Source organism: Apis dorsata, unplaced genomic scaffold, assembly GCF_000469605.1.
Source record: "Apis dorsata unplaced genomic scaffold, Apis dorsata 1.3 scaffold_507, whole genome shotgun sequence".
Lineage (NCBI taxonomy): Eukaryota > Metazoa > Arthropoda > Insecta > Hymenoptera > Apidae > Apis > Apis dorsata.
Window position 1 is genome coordinate 62,657 of NW_006263735.1, and position 8,048 is coordinate 70,704.

General features: G+C 40.1%; 1 protein-coding gene across 1 annotated transcript in view; it reads left to right on the forward strand.

Annotated features, from left to right (window-relative positions):
• Positions 1-2,780: 2,780 nt before the first annotated feature.
• Positions 2,781-8,048, forward strand: part of LOC102676014 (rho guanine nucleotide exchange factor osg-1) — a 60,343-nt gene continuing 55,075 nt past the window's right edge. Inside the window, exon 1 of the mRNA XM_006620357.2 lies at positions 2,781-5,443. The gene's annotated coding sequence lies outside the window, so the exon portion shown is untranslated. The remainder of the gene's footprint in view (positions 5,444-8,048) is intronic.

Here is an 8,048-nt window from a genome sequence, read left to right on the forward strand (position 1 = left end):
CTATGGTTTAGCATGTATAGGTATGTAAATGCTTATCAAAATATATAACTCGTTCCATTTAAGTGATAGAAGTATTGCAAACAAGCGTTCGTTTGATGTTTTAAACGATACGTGTTCGGTAATTTCTTCGATTCGTTCACTAATAACGGAATATCAGGAGGTCCACGATTCAATGGAACGTTGTAGAACTCGCACGAGCCTTTTAAATTCCTATAGTCATCGAACACAATAGCGTACTGCGTAATGGACGAGGTATTCATCTCGGGGAGAACGAGATGATCGTAGTCTTCGTATTTCGATTGCGTAACGAAATATCGTAATTCAATTGTGTATCAACATAATTGTATAATTCCAACATAAATTATCGTATTTTTCTTTTATTCGCACTTACATATATACAATTTTGTATTGAGAATAACTTAAAATATATGAAATAATCGTACTAAATAATGAAATATATATCAAACAATCGTTGAATATATATTACAAGTGGATTAATTTCAAGAATAATATAGGAGTAATAGTATCTTCGATCAGAGCTACTGTAACGAGAAGAATTTATACCATAGTTGGCACTCGATCTGCGAGTACGTGTTACGACTCGTTATTGTAGGTGTATCTAATGTCAAGGGGATCGTGAATATTGCATCCTTTGCTGGTCTCTCGAGGGAAGAGGATCGCTATGTTGACGTATAGAAAGAATAAAAACAGTGGATATATGTAATTCTTTATAGTAATATAATAGTATCCATCTAGTTCTAGACGGATGAGTCTCGCAATGATTCAAGGAGTTTAGTCTAGACCAAAAACTATAAATATAAGTATGAATATATAAGAGGCTACTCAGTTGGATCATCAAAATTCTCTGTTCTACTTCCTTCAACTGTCCATTTTAATCATTTTCTAAGATTAATTCGCTATCATGTTGGTTTCTTGACAATTTAGAAGAAAGCGATCGTACAATAACAAGTGATTTTTATTCTCTAATTAAATTGTATACTGTAAGAGAAGTTTTTTTAGTTAAAGATTGTACGATCTGTGAAAGAAAGAATATTAGATTAAAAATTTCTGAGATTCCTTCGTTCCTTCGTTTCGCGCGAATTGGTGATATAAAGAGAAGACCTTGAAGACATTTACAGATTCATCGTACGTTCTTGTGATGTTTGCGAGACACCAAAAAGAAGATTAATGTTTGTCTCGAAAATTATAATGTGACAGTTCATCTTAACCTTAGCATAAGTATAAATTAGCTTTAAACTGGCTCTCAATTTAGATGCCTGTTCGAAAGCATCGCGCACAACGTTGCCGCCGTTTCCATTCTTGAAGCCACATCCCAACTTCGTGAATGGTAAGTCTCGTGGCATCGTCTTTACGCAGTTAGTGAACGCAACACCAACAGATTTTAAATGAGCAACCTGCACGTGACTTTATCCATGCTTATAGAAAATCAAGGAATAATAAATCGATGCATCGTCTCTGTTATAATTGTAAGGAAGAGACGTAAGATTTTGCGTTCAATTTGAATATTCATGATCGTTTCCATTCACAATGAAACGCATACGTTTAATTTGTAGAAAAAAAAAAGAATTAACTTCGAGCAAGAGAAACAGGAGCATGAGTTTTCTGTGGAAAAATTTATTAAGAAATGTGCAAAACGAAAGAAGTAAAACAAATTTTATTCTTAATTATTCAACCATGATTTATTTTTGATTCGGGACCAAAGTTTTGCGCACGTAATGAAAAATATTACTTACGCGCTTACGGAATAAAAACGAAAAAAGTTTTATGGAAAATATCGAGAAAAGAAATAAGGCGACGAGTAAAATTAGAAATTTATTTTAAATAGAATTTTTTAAATATCAAGAGTAAAATGTTACGCGTATACAAAATGAATTACCATACTGCAATTAAATTTCGTGTATTTCGCTTTTGAAGGCTCGTTTAACGCGGCACGGATTGCAGGAAAGGAATTGGCCGAACAAAAAGTTGTTGGAACAACTTTGCGTTTGAAGAAAAGCTATAACATCATTCAACCGATTTAAAATTAACCGCGTGCAATCCCAACAATTTGGGGATCGAAAATTTATTCCCAAAGAAGATCATGAATAAAAGAAGAAGAAGACGGATGCAATTTCTTTATTTAAAGTTGCTCCGGATCGATTCTCGATTCGCTTTGTAATGGAAATAGAGATGATTGTTAGAATCACTGTTCTTGAAACGATAGAATGTTTATACCGCCCGGCGAACTAATTCATGTACGAAGCTATCAGAGTTATCGGAAACGCGATATAGTCGACTCCTTTTGTGTCGACGAATTCGCATTACTTTGCTCTGCTATTTCATCCTCTGTTATTCCGGACACCGTGCAAGCTCGCCTCGTCGATCAGGTAACATCGCCACAACCGAGAATTATAATAAACACACGGTGAAAAAACACACCGTATAACACATCGATCCATATATCGCGTCGATAACACGCTTGAATTTTAAATTCATTCCCGCCAAAAGACGGAGCCCAAGATCTTACAATACACGATATAGCAAACAATTTTCCAAAAGTAAGAACATCAAACACGCGTAAAATCCGTTGAAAAATTACCGAAAAATTATCATTCGACCAATATTTCTACTCCATAAATCAAAATCAAACGATACAAACGAATTCACCCTCGTTTCAAATCGTCGAATCGAATCCTCGACATCGAATCGATCGCTTCGAGGATGACAAAGAGATATTTTCAAAGAAGCAGAGAAGCTTGGACAGGAAGGTGATTAAAAAAGGCGGAGGAGAACGCGAACAAGAAGAAAATTCCAACATGGTGTGCGCACACGGTCGGAGTTAGGGGAAAGGCGCTATAGAGGTCCCCTCTAGTGAGATTGGGCCCCGTTCGGGTCTCTCTCGCATACTCTCTCGCGACGACTCGAAGGTTTCCTTCGCACCGGTTCGTGCCGTGGCTCGGCTCGTGCACATACGCCATGGTCTCTCGTGTCGAATCGGGCCAGCTTCGTGGTGCCCAGCTGGATCCGTGCACCGATTTGTCGGCCTCCAACTCGTCGTCGAGGTGCTCTGCCGGCCCACCGGAGATACGTTCTCGATCGGTCTGTCGTCTCGGCTGTGAAACGTGCAGCGTGTCTCGGCTGATCTGATGTAAACCCTCTCTCTCTTTCTCTCTCTCTTTCTTTTCTCTCTCTTTCTCTCTCTCTCTCTCTCTCTCTCTCTCTCCTTCTTTCCTTCTCTCTTTCTTTCGCTCTCTGTCTCGCCCAGTCACTCCTTCTCTTTCCCTGCCGTGAAACCGCATCGACCGTGTGTATATCGCCTCGATTACACCAGAACGGTTGAGCGTCGCCGAGCGGTCCCAACGTCTGGATCCGTGGAGCGCACTTGGCCGTCGTCGCCGTTGGTATTCCGTTCCATTCCTCCAACGATCGTTAATTAAACCTGGTGTGGACACGGTGGACACTCGTGGAACTCGATTCGCTCGTGGTGGAACACGATAGATCAAGATCTTTGGTGTGTGTCTGTGTGTATGTGTGTGTGTATGCATGCGTGCGTGTGTGCGCGCATGTGTGCGTGTGGGTTTTCCTGGATTCGTGCACACCGGGTCGAGAAATGTGTACGCGATACTGGTGATGATTTCTACGATCAGTGTTGTAAGATTTACACCATTTCCTCTGGATGAATCGGTTTGAAGATTTTGGATAAAAAAAAAGCTACGATTGTTGTGCGATTCGTTTCGTTTGCGTTTCGAAGGATCCTCCGAGTTTTTTTCTTTTTTTTTTTCTGGCGGTGTCGTGCTTCTTTTTTTTCGCGAATCGAATCCTTCTACGCGTTGGATGCGTTCGAGGGGGGATTCGTAAGCAAGTACATGTGCACTCGAGGAATTTAAGGAACTGGAAGGAGCGAGAGGTTAAGCGGTTTAGAGGACGATGATCGACCGATGATGCACGTTAGAAATTGAAAGCTTTCAAGGGGAGGAAAGGAAAGCTCGAACGTTTGGGAAACAGGGGAAAGCAGACATTTCGTTTTTCGGCCGATCGACCAAAAGATTCTGTTCGCCGCTCTCGTGCTCGGCCAATTAATCGATTAATCGGTACGAAAGAGACGGTCGGTTTTCTCGGCGAAACTGGTTTAAGTGGTTCGCATTAGCATCTTTTAATATGCTACTGTTACGGAATACAATTCCTTTCGTCCGGTAAGTGGACGAGATTAATGTTCCCATTGCGGCGAGGGGGCGAGCCCGAGCTCTCCTCCACAGGCAAATCAAAACGTTCACGGTGTCGTTTCTCTGTCGTGAGCTGATAAAAGCGATACGCGTGCACCTACGTATATACGATTAAGATAAAGGTGGCGGAGCCAAGTGGAAGGGAAAAGAAGAAAGAAATTATTTATAATCGGTGGTGTGCGCGTCGACGACGTTCTCGACGTTCTTGATTCTCGGATTCGGTCGGTTAACGAGCCGCCGAAAATCCATCTTGTGGGAAAAGAAAAAAGAAAAAAAGTCGAGCTCGAGTGAAAGTGGATGGTAGCCGTCGCGCATTCCGTGCGCTTAATCCCCCAGTGCATTCGTGATTAATTAAGAGCGGAGTGAAAAGCGATCTCGCGCGCGCTCGAAGAATCGTGAAGAATGCCTTCGAGTTGATACCTGTTGTACGTGTTGTGTGAACACATATACGCGCATGCATATATATCTCTGTGAGTATATCCGTGTGTGTGTCGATCGACCGGTGCAAAAAACCGATTCGTGATCTGCTAATCTAGTCACATTGACTTTAAGATTACCTCTCTGAAACTAGCGACCCGAGGAAACGAGGACAGAGAGACGTTTCGTGCGTACGAAAATTTGTTTATCGTTCGCGATCTAAGAAATAAAAAACACGATATTACGATAATATTATCTCGCCAACGATAAGGCTAACGTGCGTAGAGAAATCTGGAATCTGGGCTCTAAAGATTTTCAATAAACGTTTCGATCACGGTCGACCGTCTAATTGGAGCCAGTCCAATGTCTCTTTTCGATCGATTCGAAACGGAAATCGGTTTAGAAGGAGATTAAAAACAAAAAAAGAAAAAGAAAAGAAAAACGAACAGAGTGAAGGCAGAAGTGGAACATCTAGATTTTGTGTGGAACGTTTATTGCTCGTCGATCCCGAGTAATGTGCAGAATCGAACGACGTCGATTTAACGATCGTTCGAAAGCGAGAAGCGCCACGACGAGGACAGGTTTATCGGCGAGGAAAATTTCTGTTTCGAAGTGCGAGTTGTGATTTCTTGTGTGTTATCACACGGTGGAAAGGTGTCGATGATAATTCCACGTGAACGAAAATATCATCCGGCCGAGGAAGTACTTGTTATGGATATCTGCACGGCGATCGAACGGGAATACTTTCTCGAGCGGAATTACGTGGATGGCATCCAGGAAAGAGTTTTCGAACCCTTGCAGGAGTAAGTATAAATATATATACATACACGATCGTTCCAATCTTAATCAGAAGATTTATTAAATATACAAATATTTCCTTTTGATATCTCGATATTTGTCGTATATTAATCGTATGTATGTATTTAACAAGTTGTGTTTGACGAGCTGATATTTTTGATATCTTGGAAAGCGTGAATAAAATTGAAAATCGAGTCAAGTTTATGAAATTTGTGCGTAGAATTCGAGAAACTATTTCACTATTTGACAGATTTATATCAACTATTCAATATTTAAGGAGAATCAAAACAAATCAATCATGAAAATAAAGAATATTTAAAATGGATCGTTCGCTAGAATTATCCCCATAGATAATTCTTCTCCGAAAAACGAAACGTCAATAACGAAAGTCGATCGAACATTCAACCAACAACTCGCTCGATACATAATTCAACAACGCTCGATTCGCCAAATAAAATCTTCGATCTCGTTGAACAATCGTTCCTAAGCTAAATAGCTCCACCTGTTAAAATCTCGTATCCTCCTTCTGTACGTAGCGGGATCACGAAGCGTATCCTTTCGTGGAACGGGCCTCGGCCACACGATAATCACACGAGAAAGTACAATGGAAGCACGTTGGTCCGCTATTTATGAATATAATGTTCGATCGTCCCGCGCCGTTGTTCGAGCGGAAAAGATGGAGATTTTTTATCGATCGGTGAAAGTCGAAGTTTGCCGGTAATCTCGCCGATGCCGGAAGCCCTGAACCGTTCCTCGCCGCGGTTGTCTCCTCCTATGGGGGAGGAAAGAAGTCGGTTGTGCATCGAGAGGATGCGTGTGCGGCCTTCTCCTCGTGTCCCTCTAACATCGTGGCCCATTAAGACGAACCGTAACGGGGCGCTGCCACGTTTTTTCTCCTCGTTTCATAGGAAGATCACTGTGGCCACGATAAATCACCAAAGAGTTTGATAGTTGAAAGCTGGGATTGGTTTTGATTTACGTGCCCTTTTCTCACTTTGAATTATTTTTAATTTGAGAGACAATCGACTCTTTCTTGCTATCACGTAACATTGCGTTTCGAATTTTCTTAAACACATCGTGTGATATCTTATTTTTTATTTTTATTACAGATATTATCGTTTCATTGGGCAATGGATTTCGAATTTGAATTGTGAACAACTATTTTTCTTTAAGTATCGTATCATGGATTTGGTTTGGATGGAATGAATATAGTGATCTAGGCTTTTAATTCTTGTTGTAATGTATTTATTTGATAATTTTTCTTCTCTTTAAAGGAAAAAAAAAAGAATTGGAAATAATTATTTGTAGAATATATCTCTCGTAATTTGTTGCCTTAGGATTTAATTCTTCGAAACTCACCTGTAATACTTGCTTCGACTTCCGTGCACGACAAGCGTAAATAAGATCAAATTCCTTCGTTCTTATATGTACATTATATCCCGCTGTTGTCTCAACAAATGCCACAAGTCGTGTTTTTTCGATGATTGTGTTCACTGTTGCGTCATCGACCGAGAAATTCAGACCAAGCGATCGGTTTTGGCAGCTGTATCAAGACAGGTGTGGAAATGTTCGTTCAAGATTTTTCACCTCGAATTACCGAGTACTAAATTTCTTTCTCTATATTCGGAAAGTCGTATGGAAATAATACGAACGAAGAACACTGCATCCTCTATGAATTTCGAACATCTATTTCGAATATCGGTAATTTCATTAGAGCAATGAAAATTGTAATAGGATTCCAGATACTGTATAGAATTATTTCACGATGATCGTTAGCACGGTATCCTGTTCAATCGTGCGTGAAGAATCAATTTACCTAAGTCCAGTATCGTTTATGTGATCGTTCTTTCTTTCTTTTTTTTCTCTCTCCTCTATTTTTTTTCAAAAGAATCAACGTTCGATAATCTATCAATTACGAATATTTAACCAGTTTTCCGCTTACAAATTTATTTACTCGACGATAATTCCAATTTTCTTTAGCTACTGGTTCAGCTCTTATAACCTGTACGATAATTATTAGGAGAAATATTAGAAATATGTTGCTTTTAGTTAGTCAAAAAATGTTTATAAAAGTATATATAATAATAATTTATAAATTTTTAGAAAATCCTAGATAAATAATAATACAATTTAAAGAAAAGTAAAATAATTATAGGTATATAGAAGCCAAATTGTCGCTTGACTGTAGGAGGTCATTGGCTGTCTATGCTTTGCTTCCATTTTCGTACACTCCGTGTGTGGTATCTCCTCCATTTACCCCTACCAATCCACGTTATCAGATTCCTCCGCGCAAAATCTCCCTTATCGCTTAAACTTTTGCGCATTTTCGTTCGAATTTTCATTCTTCGCTTTTACCAAGCGATCAGCAAAATCTGTGAAAACGTCTCGAAGCTGTTCGACAAACGATAATGAGCAATATTCCTCTGTCCCCTTCCCTCTCTCTTAGGGATGTCGCGGATTCACCGGCTCTCCAAAAGACACGACGTATAAATACCACCTCGTTTCGGCTTCCTCTCTCTCCCCGGCCACCGTTCTCCCTCTCTCTTCTGCCTGGTAGCACGGAGTCTATTTAGATAATCTTCCGCTTAGCGGGAGCGGCACTCGGTGCGG